The 15,503-nt window shown below is 33.8% G+C and overlaps 2 pseudogenes; both read right to left on the bottom strand.

Annotated features, from left to right (window-relative positions):
* Positions 1-973: 973 nt before the first annotated feature.
* Positions 974-5,275, bottom strand: LOC149573112 (protein argonaute PNH1-like; annotated as a pseudogene).
* A 5,440-nt stretch (positions 5,276-10,715) lies between these two features.
* The window catches only part of LOC149573111 (uncharacterized), a 46,470-nt pseudogene continuing 41,682 nt past the window's right edge, over positions 10,716-15,503 (bottom strand).

Below are 15,503 nucleotides of genomic sequence, written 5' to 3'. Positions count from 1 at the left end.
TCAACAAGAGAGCTTCTTATTGAGAGAGTCCATTAATGGCTCATATTCTCAATTGAGAGCTCATCTTAGTCTATCTTGAAGTTTATGAATTTTGTTTAGTTTGTAGAAGCTTTATTTAAATTTGGTTTCTATTAGCATACTAACATTGCTCATATACACCACCCACTCTTTGTTGGTTTTAATTTGTCTTTTGTTTATCTTTGTATTATGGCTATTATGTGCTATCAACCAATTCTCAATCTATATATAGGACTATTGGTACTGATCAAACAACTAGAAAGAAGGAGAAAGGGCAACATCATGCCTTGTTAGGATGCCACTATCACTTTTCATTGACGATCTCAAAGGATTTGTCAACAAACAATGAACTCAACTTGCCTCCATTCAAAATGCTTTCAAGCTTAACAACATAGAATTTGGGCACACATAGACAAGGAGATTGAAGATATGGAGTGGCTGGGAACATAGGTTGAGCAGACAACTACAATAGAACTAGCACGAAATGATAATCTCCACAAAGGCACTCTAAAGAATTGGGGAACATTTATCACATGAATAATCAATCCATCTTGACAAATGGTTTACAAACCACCTATAATTGGATCAAATTCTATTTTTAGTTTTTGTTCTCCTTGTATTAATGGTACTACTATTACATTTTTTTCATCCAATTCTCAATCTGTGCGTATGACTGTAGGTAGCTGGCATATTCTTTACAATGCCTGTGGGAATATTGATAGGCAACCATTACTATTAAATAGATTACCAAACAATCTTTGGTTTCATTTGTACTCAAAGCTTAACAATTTCACATCTATTCATTACTTAAAATGACAAAATAGTACTTTTAAGCCCAAGAGTAAAATCTATGAGAATGGAGTGGTTTGAGTTATACTTGAGCATTGGCCATGTACTACTTCTAGAGATGCCTAATATTGAATGTCGAGCATCCCCTGATCCTTTAGTCACGTTCCTAGTCTGACAATTTTTTCTCATCCCAAAGCACATGATAATGTGCTGGTCCCCTATAAATGATAAAAACTAGATCAGTTTTTGTTATAATACATAGCAAAGAAAGCATGACATGTTGATCTAAGAAATAAGTATTATACCTATATCCCAACATGACCACAGAGATAAAAGTCAAATTCCATGGGATGGAAAATTTTGGAATCAACCACAGTGCCTGACAAAATATAGGAAACCCACATTAGCATTACAAATTAACACCTTTAAATAGAGCAGAACAGTACTATATAGCCTTATAGGACCTTCCTACTTGGTAAGATGTTCCCACTTCTATCTATAGAATGCCTATCTGCATGGTTGTTTGCAAATAGTCTTGTATGGTGCCACTTTTGAACAACAACAAATGTCATTGGGGGCTGGTAATTTGGCTCAAGAGATGCACAAGCCTGTTCACACCACAGAACTTTTAGTTCATATAGCATTCAACTATCTTCTTTAACAAAATCCAAAGAGAATACAAACTAACTAATGAGCCATGGCAATCTCAATTGAATAGCAAGTACTATAGTGAGTATTAGGAAATTGACCCTATGAATAGCATCTAGTTCATAAAGTAGAACTTGGTAAAACTGTCCTTCACTTACACCATCTTTGAATAAATACCAAAGTTCTCACTAAGGAGACATAAGAAATGCAAAACTAAATCTCACCACAAAAACCAATCAAAATGTAATAAATTACCTATAAAATATGATTCGTAGAGGCTTTTGTTCTATTGCTTTATAAAAAGAAATCAATAACTCCCTACAAAGAATCAAAGTGAAATAATCATTTAAATTTCCTAATATCATACTTTAAATTTCAAGTAGCAAGTGAATTTCCAAAAATCATATTTTTAATTTTGAGTAGTATCTTGTCTAAGAATTTTCAATTTCATTGGTTGGTTCAGTGTTAATAAAATGTATAATGATCAAGGCAGAATTTGTGCTCTAGAGGGTTTTCTCCTTTTCATCATTTAGTAATTCAGAACAGGTCCCCAATCCATGGTGTGTGAAGTTGTAAAAGTTTTCCTCAAGTTAATTCTTTGTAAATTAAATCTCTTACATTCTAAATTTGTAGATTGTACTAGCTATACATTGTCACTACATAATATAGGTAATCATCCTAGTTTAACACTGAATATAAATTGAGTACTATACGTTGGTATAAAAGGTGGTCACTATTTCAAGTAGAACACCTCCAAATCAAATATAAATGGAATCAACTTCCTGACATTTACATCTCAAAAAAAACTTACAAGGACATAACAATGTAGACAGACATATGATATGTACCAAAATACTACTTTTAAAATGCAAAGTTACAGTCAAGCAAATCCCCAACACAAATACACATCCCTAAAATATATAACTTTTGAACCAAACATGTAACAATCTTTTGCTAAGCAACATGAAAACCTCATAGACTAAAAAAATACCACATATGATGTCTACTTTATCATTCCTCCAGTAGCAGTACCTCATACTAGATCTTGCCAGACTTTATACAAATCTTGAATGAGCTCTTGCCGGTGTGCCTAAGCACAAACTAGGCCTGCATACTTTGTGACTTCAGGCTAGTCTTGAGATGTAACCACCTGACATTTGCACCAAACCCAAAATATTAAGATAAGCATTTTTCATATGACTTGTGTGAACTAGAACAATAGCAAACAATGATCTATATTGAAAAACTACTATCGCTATTGATGGACTAGAATCTTCTCTAGGGTGTGGATGCGTAACATCTTCCCCATAGGAGTCTAAAAGTCATTGTGATTTTTTTAATCAAGTAATGTTTCTTATAGTGTTGATGTAGCTTTAGAAAGATTGTTCACAGGACATGATATGCTCGGGCTGAAGGAGGTTTGAGATTCATTACTACACTCGGGAATGGGCTCATCTTCAATCTTCTAAAATATCACACACTTGATTTTTTTCCACATCTTGTTCAAACCATATAATGCAATCTCATCTATGAAGCATAGTAAAAGCTAATAGAGCATCTTAGCTAGCTGATCTCCCTTGCGAGCTCAACTGAAAGAGAATTCCTAAAATAACTCAATCTGCAAATCTATTTTTGCTGAAAGGAATTGAAGAGAAAACAAATCCTTGTGCTAAATGAACTGACCAAAAAATCACATGCAAAAAATAAAGGCAAGTGCAACCTTTGTTGGTATCTTCCCCTCCATGTCAAAATGGGAGCTCTAGAGTAGGTCATGGACATCCATCAAAGTATGATGAAAAGACTATTATTGTCAAATAATTTTTATTGTTGGAAATGCAATGATAGATACATATCCAAAATATAGAAGAATATACAAGGCACATTATTCTTCAAAGTGATTTCATCTCATGGAAATCCATGATTGTGGGATATGCAGTAAATGGATATATTAAATATACATTTTTCAAACTTGAAAAATAATAGAATTGGTAATGGTAGCTGTTAGATACATATGCAAAATACAGAAGAATAGACAAGGCACATTATTCTTTCTTAAAGTGATGTCATCTCATGGAAATCCATGAATGTGGGATATGCAATAAATGGATATATTAAATATCTATTGTTCAAACTTGTAAAAAAATGGAATTGGTAATGGTAGCTGTAAGGAAACATTTCACTACTTCTTTAGCCTGCTTCAAGGTTGTTGTAAAATGACACCTTGGGAACACACTATGGACATCAAGCAAAGAATAGAGGTTAATGGTGGAAGTCTACCTCTCCAACCAGTAGAATCCTATCAAATTTCCAACTATGCATCAATATGGTCTAGTATGGGAAGATCTCTATAGAAATTTGGTGCATAAAGAACCTATAGTCAGCTCATATTTAAACCAATATCAAGATTCTAGAACATCTTCATACTATACAAAGCGATTCTCCACATCTCAACAAAATTAACATCTAGAATAAATTTTTAAAGTTCAAGATTCTCAAAACCTCCAAATATTTTGCAAAAAATAAAGCTATTGACAGAAAATATGACTTATTGGGATGAGAAGATGAGAGGTAGATGGATTTGGGTTTTGCGATACCTTGGTATGTTAGTTTGAGCTTCACTTGGTTTCAAGAATACTATAATATTCTCTACTTAACAAGGCCAACCACATGAAGGTGGAAACTCATCTAGCCTCACCCCCCTCCCCCTAACATCAATCTAAATTCCCCATTAACATCTAATTACATACTTCATTCATTTCATTCATCCATTTATAAACTATAACATTCAATCAAAACAATCACATAACATTTATTAATATGATATAAAATTCATTAATATGCAATAGTAATCAAGACTTTATATTATATTATCAAAAGATTTTACAAATTTTTTTCCCTGTTCAATTGCAGGCACTGGGGGAAAAAGAATAGGGCAAAGAAAACCCCCGGTATAGCCTGGGATCAGAGTCTTGTATACATTACAGATTCCCTTTATAAGGGTCTTTAAGAAGGCATACCTCCTTTTATACAAGGGAAGGATTTCTGATAGAAGAACCTCCAAAAACAAATACAAGGTTGGAACAAAATCTGTCTTAGCTAGATTCCCTTCCCAACATATTGGGGATTACAAATAATAGCGGTTGAGAGGGTCACAAATATTAATGTTGGAGGAAATTGGAGCAACAAAATTTTGAGGAGATCTCTGGTCTGGTTAAAGAAATGGTGGATAGTGGAGGTAAATGTTGCAATCCTTGAATAACCTACAATAACAAACAATATTCCACAAGAGCCATAGGAGAATGCTGAAGATAGTCACGATGCTAATAGGCACATCATGACTATCTTCGGTATTCTCCTATGGCTCTTGTGGTTCTAATCTTATAACATGAGGCTTCCTCTTCTTTTTTTGATCATAAGGCCGATGTGGCCTTGTAATAAGAAACAAATGGGTTTGATTCTAAACATTTTTTGAATGTTATAAGTATTTCATTAATATAAAGAACATAACAAGGATTTTTCTTTACTTGATAAAGCAGCTACAAGAGGCACCAAATATTTGGTAGAACACATAAAAGTGGCCACTTTATAGACACAACATTAGAATAGTTAGTTGTGAAGGCAATGCCTAAGAGTACGTAGTATTTGGGCTTAAGATTAAGGAATGGTTGAAAAATCATAAACTTCGAAAGTAAACAGATGAGAAAAATCACAATCCTAACATATCAATGTGTTATTTAATAATGTGCCTGCAATATCTATGGTGGTGACTTCAACAATTGAGAATGCTGAATATCATTAGCAGCTTGTCTTCCATACCCATTCTTATAGATCATAATCAAATCATAGATATTTTATATAAAAGAAGCCCAAAAAAGAACATACAAAAAGGGCCATAGCATAGATAATCACTATCATCAAATGCAATTGGAATGGTTGGTACCGTAGAAAAGGAGAAACCCCTTACCAATCTAGAAGATGCAAAGTGGCATAAGGGAGAGATAAGTTTAAAAAATTTAAAGCACTGTCATAGATGAATAAGTGAAGTTCAAGACAACGAGGCTAATGTGGATTATGTACAACACAAAGAAAACCAAAATGTAATAGCAATTTTTAACAAAGAAATGAACTATATAAACTTATAAAGCTCATAATAATAATAGGCCATAAACAAGAGGTAAGTTTTGAGTAGACAAAGTTTGGACACATGAAGCGTGCCTGATTGATCAAAACCAAATCACTGCTAAGCCTTTTATCCACTCCTTAATAGCACTTTCTCTATCACCACGTTTGAAGCAGGGTTTCTATTTATTTTTGGATCTAATGTTAATATGGCATCTCCACCTAGAAATATCTTCAGAGCTTGAAAGATTTATACATGAAGTGATCAAAAACTCAAAATCTGTCATGAGAAATAGAGCTCCAACACTGATAGTTTATACATCTGTATTTAGAGGCAAGATAAATTCAATTGAATATTCAAGATCAAACAAGTTCTTCAAAATATGAAATTTGAAATAAAACTATAATTTGAAAAATCTTCAGCAACAAATTTAATGCAACAAATATCTTCATTTCATGGTTGATATCTATGCAAGTTGAAGATTTTGTATTTAATATCTCTATTTCATAGTTTATAACCTTAATGCAAGTTGAATTCTATATCTCTATGTCATGTATGAAACTTGATTATAATGAAGAGGTGACAAGGAATTGGGATAAGACCTTTGAGTGTATTGACATAGATGTTATTGTTGCACAATTTGCTAGAAATCTCTTTACATGAGACAACTTGTTCAACACATGGCTAGTGGAAGTGGAATTGTCACTCATTGTGGTTCAAGTGAAGTTGTACCAGATGTTGACTTGATGCTTTTGATGCAAAGTAATATGAAGATTATTAATTTTAAATATTGATTACAATTTTTCATCGTTTATTGGCATTTAAAAAATCCCTAGATTATGTTTTATGAGTATTTCCATGTTTTTCATATTAAGAGGCGCTTAAATGTTTTGTTTATTGGCAATTATGAGTATCACTAGTTTATATTATATATTGTTATATTTTTAAAAATATATTATACATGTACATTGAAGTGTTTGTTAATGGTGCCTCATTTTTTATTGGCTCTAAAAATAACAATGAAGTAGAGACTTTCATGGCTTTGAAGGGTTTAAGAGAAGTTGTAGCTTTCTAATGCAAGCCAAGGGTGACTCCCTTGTTATTGTTACAACCTTATGAGAAATTAGATTTAAGATTGGTGTTTAAGCAACGTGCCAACCCTTGCATTTTTTAAAGCCATTATAGGTATGGATGTGTGGATACAATTGCAAATGTGACTTTTCAAATTGATGACCATAATCATGTTCAAGAAAATCTCCTCCATTATTATTTTATATAATCATAGATTTGGCCCAAGATGGTAAATAGAAGACTACAATGCTTGGGACTACTTTGAAGAAAGTGCAAATAAAGATAGGCAAAGGCAAAGTTTAGGTACTGTTCCCACTTTTTAGGAGAAAACATGTCATTTGCATGCACATCATACATAAAAAATAACATAATTAAAGTGAGTTAAGAAATAATGAGAAACCATGGTAAAGAATGTTGTATTTTAATCTCAAATTGAATTAAAAAAGTTATGGATATTTATATTGTTATATATGCCTAATAAATAACAATACATTATATATAAGGCGAGAGCCTACAACACAATAGTAAATTGTGAGCATCTTATATGAGAATTGATCACAACACATAATAATAATGATCTTGACTTCATCCTTTTATCGATAAAATACATATAATTAGTAAGCAATAAGACAATGGGGATTGTGAAAAAAAAGAGGTGAGCTACAAAAGCCTCAAGGCTCATACTTAAGTAGTTTCACTTTTATGCTGTAGAGTATTGACCAAACCAAAAGGCATAGCAAGGGAGAATTGAGCATGCACATCCTATTAGTACTAACCTCACCAAGACTTGGAAGATAATGACCATTGCTCCCTTCACAATGATCTCAACAACACTTCCTTATTGTGAAAAATAATAACCCAAATAATGCATTTTATAGATTTCGCTAGTGTGCTATTAGAATTCTTTTAGAATAACTGAGAGGGGGGGGGGGGGGGGGTGGTGTGAATCAGTTATCCAAGGTCCAATAATATCCAATACAATTTTTTTGTCAAATCCTTAATGGCATATAATTGAAGTTATCATGCATGCAATTAAACATTAAACAATCATGAAAAGTAAACCTGCATCACACCATAACACAAAGGATTTTGGTGACCCAGAAACCCTCTAGGAATACGAAGGTAAAACTAGGGTGGGGATGACACCCATAAAATAACTGCACAATTGATTTCAACCACTTCTGATGGTTTCCCCTATTAAAGGCCTACCCTGTTAAAGGCTTTACACACTGTTAAATGTGACCCTGTTAAAGGATTTCTACACCCTATTAGGAGTGTGCCTTGTTAGAGGACTTAAGAACATTCAACTTAGAATGTCACCCTATTAAAGGATTTACATAGAGCTATTAGGCCCACCCAAGTCCATGGGATTTACAATCATCTTCTCAAAGGAATCTTTATCCCTCTCTAAGGATCTCCTATCCTCCTCCTGAGGATCTCTTATCCTTCTCCAGGGGATCTTCTATCCTTTTCTTGAGGCTTATCCACCTAGCTATTAAGCTAACCTAGCAATGTAGGATTTCAATGTCTAATACAATGGTAAGAAAGTATTAGAAAGGTTTTGAATTGATAAAGATTGCAACTCTAACCTTGCAAATTTTAGATCTCTCTTCAGTTCTTTTCTTTGCTTGGCTTTTCTTCCTTGCAGTGTTGATAGCTTGTTCACCCTTCAAGATCTGTCTCCTTGAGTTCTTCCACTTGTTATGCCAATGCAATCTATGGTCACTTGATCAACTCAGAGTCTTCATGCTTTGTGCTTACTCCTCACTGTGTCCTCTTCTTGACACTTCACACTAGCCTTCTCTTGGCTCCTTTACATGACCACGACCACCCTTATGACCAACTCACTCCTCGCTCTTCTGATCTCTGACCTATAACTCCTTATAAAGAAGTTTTGTTCTTCATTTCCTGCTCAAATATTCTCACTCATCAACTTGATTTGATCTAGGAGAATGATATTGTTTTCCCTCCAAATTGTTTCTTCTAGAAACTTCATGATAAGTCCATAAGTATTCGCCTTGAATTGGTTTGCATGGCTTACATAAAATTCTGTGACATCTACTCATCATTCTTATCATCCAACTAATTCACAAAATTCAATGTAACAAACTTATGATTACTGATCTTGCGAATCTTTTGACTTAACAAATAATGCAGCAACTCGACATCATTGGTTTACTGATGCTCGACACTATCTAGCTCTAGATTGCTTGGCATCCTTTGTAGTTCCTACTTTACTCGACACCTGAAGCTTTCCGGTGTTGCTCAGCTTCTACTGTTCTCTTGAATCACTCAACTTTTATTTACTTTGTAGTGCTTGGCTCTTGTTGGATCCTAAGTTACTCAACTTCTACTACATTTAGTGTTACTCAGCACTTGAAGGATTGCTTGGCACCTTCTATGTTACTTGGCACCTGAAGGATTGCTCGACACACATTGAACTTTCTCGACTTCAACTGGTTTGCTTGGCACTCACAAATGAACTTAGTCAGGTTCTACAAATGACTTAGTTAAACCTTACATCTTTGATGTGTCTTAGTTTGTCCATCCCCTATGTCTTAGAGTATGTTATCAATACACCATTTCATCAATGGCTTAGTTGATCCTTATACTTCATTACAACATCATAACTTCAACCTTTCTCTAGGTGCTCTAGTTACAACTTATTGATTGCCACCTCCTTGTCAATCAACCAATTGATAGTATTTGGATCACTTAAGCAATCGTCATTCCTGCAAGTAGAAAATTTGACATCAATGACAAAACAATGATTGAAAGCATTCTTTACCAGTTCCATCATTCTTCATTCATGATCTTTTCAATCATTTCCAACATGTGTCATACTGAAAATTGTAAAAAGGTACCAACATAAAATGTAGATATACTGTTAAAAGGAAAGCTAAAATTTAACAAACGTCATTATACAAATTGTAATTTGATTTATTCAAAACCAAAATTCCTATATTTCATTCAGCATCACATTCAAATTCTTAGTGGACATCCTTAAAACAGGATATAATCCTTGCAACATTATCTCTGTGATTAATGTCCATCCTACGTATTGCTCTACATAATATGACACAAGAATAATTGAACACACTATCAATCACTTGATCATCTCAGGCATAAGAGATTCAATAAGATTCTATTCTGTGCATGAGTCAATCATGGACACTTGAAAATAAAATTGAAAGAGGAATTACAAAGCAACTAAAAGGTTGTTTGGACCTATATTTAATACAACTCCCATTACAAAAGTTGCAGACACCCATACAAAACTATAGAATATACCTAATTGAATTAGATATATATTCAGGTCACATGTTGAGACACAGACCAAGTCACTCACAATGTGACTAAATATCTAAAGCCTAACGTCAGCTAGAACTAAGATCCAAAACATGATCCAAACTAAAATACTTGTAATTAATTTCATATAGAAATTTCCATTCCTTGGTCAGTGTATGTATTGGATCATACTATTTAAAGTGCTAAAAGAAAAAAACCATAAATATTACATCAATGATATATTTAGTGTATCTCAGCTGCAGAAAAACTCCAAATAATTGCAGTATCAACCAGATCACCTCAGCTTCAAAAGATTAGAGAGATTGTACTATCCTCTCAACTACAAAAATAGACAAGCAAGCATGAAATTTGCAAACATAAATGTAATCTTACTCTAATTAGCACTTAATATGGTATATGTATAGGCATGTCATATTACAATGGGATGTGGCTATTTTCCATATATAAATGGGATGCGGCTATTCTCTATACAAAATATACTATTGATCAAATTTTTAAAAATGAAAAATATAATAGATTTTCATGAAATTTTAAACATTTTTTCCTCGAGAAAACAACAAAAAATTTGAAAAAAAATATGAATAAGCATGAAGCTGAGACTAATCCTAATTGGTCCATGAAAAAGACCTGAAAACAAACTTGTCTCTGAAAAATAACACTACAAACAAAAATAGAAAATATTTCTAAATCGTATTGATTGTCTCACCTCTATATCCATTGGAAGGTTTATCTCAATAGCCTAAATGTATGTTGCTAGGGTTTATTTATGCAACCCATCTCTAACTGTGCTTAGCCCATAGCCTACTAAATGTGCTCCAAAAGGATCAGATGGTCTTGATCTCCAAGTGGAGTCTCCATACGTAGAGTTGCTATAACTATCAGTGTATGTACCTCTATAGGCCCCTATTGTTGAGCTATATATTTCCACTTTAGTTCCATACTCACTATTTTGTGTTGTATAAGCATTGACACTTGAGCCATATATATATTTAGAGCTTCCATAGCCACTTGCATACCCAACAACACTTCCATTTTTTTGGTTATTACTACCTTAACCTAAGCCTCATGCTACACCTCCACCATAACCACTTATGCTCCCATTTCCTCCAATATATGGTATAGTTCCATAACCCCACATATTTCTCACTAGAGCTAGATTGTTGTTATAAGGTCTCATTGCTAGATGCCATAACCATTGGGAGCTCCTCCATAAGTGCCAACTGTGCTAGTAGAATAGGTTGGGTTGGTTCGAAAAGAAGAACTATCATAGCTGCCTCCATTCATTGTAGGTACATATCCTACACCATTTCCATAGCTAGCCCTAGGTGCATTGTATCCACTTCCAATAGGTCCATACGAAGTGAACCCACCTCTATCTCCTGGAGCAACAACATGCTTAGTATTCATTTTAGGCCCATAGGGTCCTGCCACACTTGAATTGAAGCCATATCCAAAAATTCCCTCCTCGACCTCCTCTTGAAGTATACTTGGCATTCCCAGTAGATTGTTCCTTAGGGATTTACCACTTGACCTCTACCATCTTTCCATTGAACTCGTGAAAGGGCTTTTGCACAACAACCTCCATAACATCTTTCGAGTCATAAGTGATGAAGCCAAATCCTCAAGGTCTTTGAGTACTATGATCATATATTACAACCACATGAAATACCTATGTAGCTCTTGTGATCCAAACAAAATGCCTATGTAACTCTCACACATGCTCATAACAATAAACCCTAACTTGTCTCTTTTTTATTTTAACATGTTATGCCCGTGTTGGTCAAAATTTTGACCAAAACAGGCATGGATTTTTAAAAAAAGACATTTTTCCTTGCCTATTTTGACCAATTTGACCCCATTTTAATAGATGGTCAAAAATTTTGGTCTAAAAATGGTGTCAAATGTACTAGTGTCAATATATCCTGCAATGATAAAGGAATCAAAAGGAAGATGTCAACACCTAAGACCCCTCCCCAAAATGGAATAGCTAAAAGGAGGAACAGATTAATCATGGATTGTGCTAGAACACTAATGATGGAGAAGAATGTGTCACAAAAATACTAGAGAGAAGTTGCAAGTATAATAGTCTATACTCGAGGACAAGATAAGAAATGTACAAAGATTAAACCCTTTGAGTTATGGTATGGGTGTGCACCTAATGTGAAATATTTTTAAGTCTTTGGAATAGAATGCTATACATTGAAGGACAATAGAAATGGAAAACTTGATGGTAAAAGTGATGATGACATATTCCTAAGATATTCCACTAAGAGAAAAGCTTATAAGTGTTTGAACTCTAACACTAACAAAGTTGTGAAAAGTACAAATGTGAAAGTTCATGAATATGTAGAAAAAAATGAAGTTGAATGCAAGATAGTAGCTGAAGACTACAACACATTCATATATGCCAATGAAGGTGTTTTAAGCACCTTACCTAAACCATATAAAAAGGCTACCTAACAATAACAAAATGTGAATGCCGCAACACTAGGCTACCAAGCAACAGATTGTAGGTGTCAAGCATCAGTAGAATGATGCTAAGATACATGAAGAATATGCCAAACATTAGAAAGAGAATGTCAAGCAAGAAATACCTAAAGCAAGACCTAAAGAAAAAATATAAAATGAGCTTCAAATCAATTTTCAAGATGAACTTGTACAAGAAGAAATAAGAAAAAAACCTACACTAGCAAAGTAATGAGAAGACATTATGCACTTGAAGAAATCATTAGAAAAAAAGACTTTGGAGTTATGATGAGGAAAAATATTAGAAGTGATACATGTTTACTATGTGAGTTTGAGCCCAAATCAGTGAAAGATTCTTTGGACAATGAAGGTTGGATTCAAGCAATGAATGAAGAATTTGAGCAAATAGAGAAGAACAAAACCTAGTCATTGGTACCTAGACCAAAGGACAAGAATGTTATTGGAACCAAGTGGGTGCTTAGGAACAAAATTAATAAGAAAGGAGAAGTCAAAAGGAACAAAGATAGATTGGAATGCAAAGGATATGTACAAGAAGAAGGTATTGACTATGGGGAAACTTTTGCTCCAATTGCAAGATTAGAAGGAGTTAGAACATTACTTGCATATTCTTCTTATAAAGGATTTAAAGTATATGAAATGGATGTCAAATCTACATTTTTGAATGGAATAATGGAAGAAGAGGTTTGTATTGAACAACCAAAAGGATTTGTTGATCCTAACAAGAAGAACATGGTATGCAAATTGCACAAAGCACTATATAGATTGAAACAAACTCCTAGAGCATGGTATGAAAGGCCTCATAATTATTTGGTAAATATTGGTTTTGAAAAATCTAATGATAAAAATAATTTGTATTTGAAAATTGAAGGTGGTAAAGGGATACTATTATCTAAAATATTTGTTGATGATATCATATTTGGGTGACACGATTCATTATGCAAATAATTTGTAGATGAGATGTAAAAGGAAGTTGAAATGTCTATGCTTAGCGAGATCAAATTCTTTGTTGATTTACAAATATATTAGATGAAGAAAGGTATCTACATTACTCAATCAAAATACATCAAGGAGATACTAAATTTTTTTGGGATGAAAAACTCAAGACCAATCAACACAACTATGGCTACAAGACATAAGCTATCTAAGAATGATGATTCTACTTATGTGAACCATGAATTATATAGATCAATGATAGGGAAGCTACAATATGTTATTTACATCAAACTTGATATTGCACTGACAGATGGAATTGTTGCAAGATTTTATGAAAATCCTAAGGAAACTCATATGATGGCACTGAAAAGGATATTGAGATATTTGAAAGGAACATAGGACTATGGGCTATATTACAAGAATAATGACAAGTTTGAACTGAAAGTGTACACAGATGTAGATTGGGAAGACAATGTTGATGACATAAAGAGTACAAGTAGTGAAGCTTTCTTTCTAGGAAAGATATTGGTTTCCAGGACAAACAAGAAATAGATATACATTTCACAATCAACAGTTGCAGATAAATATGTGGCAACAATAGTGAATTTTTCCAACATTGTGTGGATCAAGCAATTGTTGAAAGGGGTGAAGAAAGAAAACATTGATCTTATTATTATCTATTGTGACAACAAAAGTTCTATAAATATATTAAAGATCCTTGTAATGCACACAAAGACCAAAGATATTGCTATCATATATCATTACTTGAGAGAGTTGGCTCAAGATAAAGAAGTGAGATTAAAACATGTGAACACCAAGGAGCAAATAGATGATATTTTCACTAAGGCTTTACCTAAGGATGTACATGAGTATCTAAGAAGTAAATTAGGGGTGATTCCCCTAGCTAAGGCTACTTAAGCTAAGATAAAAATCTACATCAAATGAGTTGATTATAATATCTTACAAATTGATATAGAAATTTTAGGATTAACCATGAACAAAAATAACAATTACATGCAAATATAACCAATATCAAAAAATGATAAATCACACAGAAGAGAACACAAGACACAAGGATCTAATGTGGTTCACCCAATCCCTAGGCTACGTCCACCACCAACAAGTCCAATATTATTATTATCAAGTGGTTACAATTTGTAATCCCTTACAACTGAACACTGTCACAATAAGCCACAATCTCACAATACATTATGAAATCCCTAACCCTAAGCCATTTTATACAAGATTTTATTGCTTGCTAAATTAGGGTTAGAATAAGTTGTCCAAATAGAAAAATAACAATCGATGCCTTTTATAGTAGTAGAGTCATTTTTGGCTTCGGGGGTGCTACCGCTTGAAATCACTAAGGGGGTATTACCCTTCGACCCCACCCTATACTATGATAAGGAGTGCACCTAGGGCACTGCCCCTAAACCCCCCTAGAAATAATTTGGGAGGAAACTACATTGAAGAAACCTTCAAGTCTGATTAGGCTCCACATCACAACAATCCCCCACTTGGAGACTAATTAGACTCCACAATGATAACCTCCCACTTGGAGATTGATTATAGCATCGCTAAACCTATATCTCCCACTAGAATATCAAACCACTATGGATTATGTTGTTCTTTTATTCTATTTAGTCTAGAAGACCAACTGAAGCTAAAAAGGAGTTCAAATCCTCCCTTGTTACTGCCTTGGTAAATATATCTACTAGATTATCATCTATACATATCTTCTCTAGCTTTAACTCTACATCATCCAAAATTGACTGAATGAAATGGTACCACAATTGTATGTGTTTTATCTTTGAATATAGAGTAGATTTCTTCACAAGAGGAATGACACTTTGGCTGTCTATGAACAAATAGTTGTCCCTATGTGGGTGTCCCAATTCCTCCATGAAGAAATGTAGCCATATCATCTCCTTGGCTACCTTTGTAACAGCAAGATACTCTGCCTCTATAGTAGATAAACATTCACCTTCTATAACCAAGAAATCCATATCATTGTTGCCTCACCAATAGTAAATACATAACCTATAGTACTCCACCTAGTATTGATATCCCCTACCAAATTTAGGTCAACATAGCCCTGTAAATCAATAGTAGAGCCACCAAAATATAA

Source organism: Cupressus sempervirens, chromosome 2 (genome assembly GCF_028749045.1).
Source record: "Cupressus sempervirens isolate cs-2001-9-10 chromosome 2, ASM2874904v1, whole genome shotgun sequence".
Classification (NCBI taxonomy): Eukaryota; Viridiplantae; Streptophyta; class Pinopsida; order Cupressales; family Cupressaceae; genus Cupressus; species Cupressus sempervirens.
Note: the sequence above shows the minus strand (reverse complement) of the source record. Positions and strands in the feature narration are given on the sequence as shown.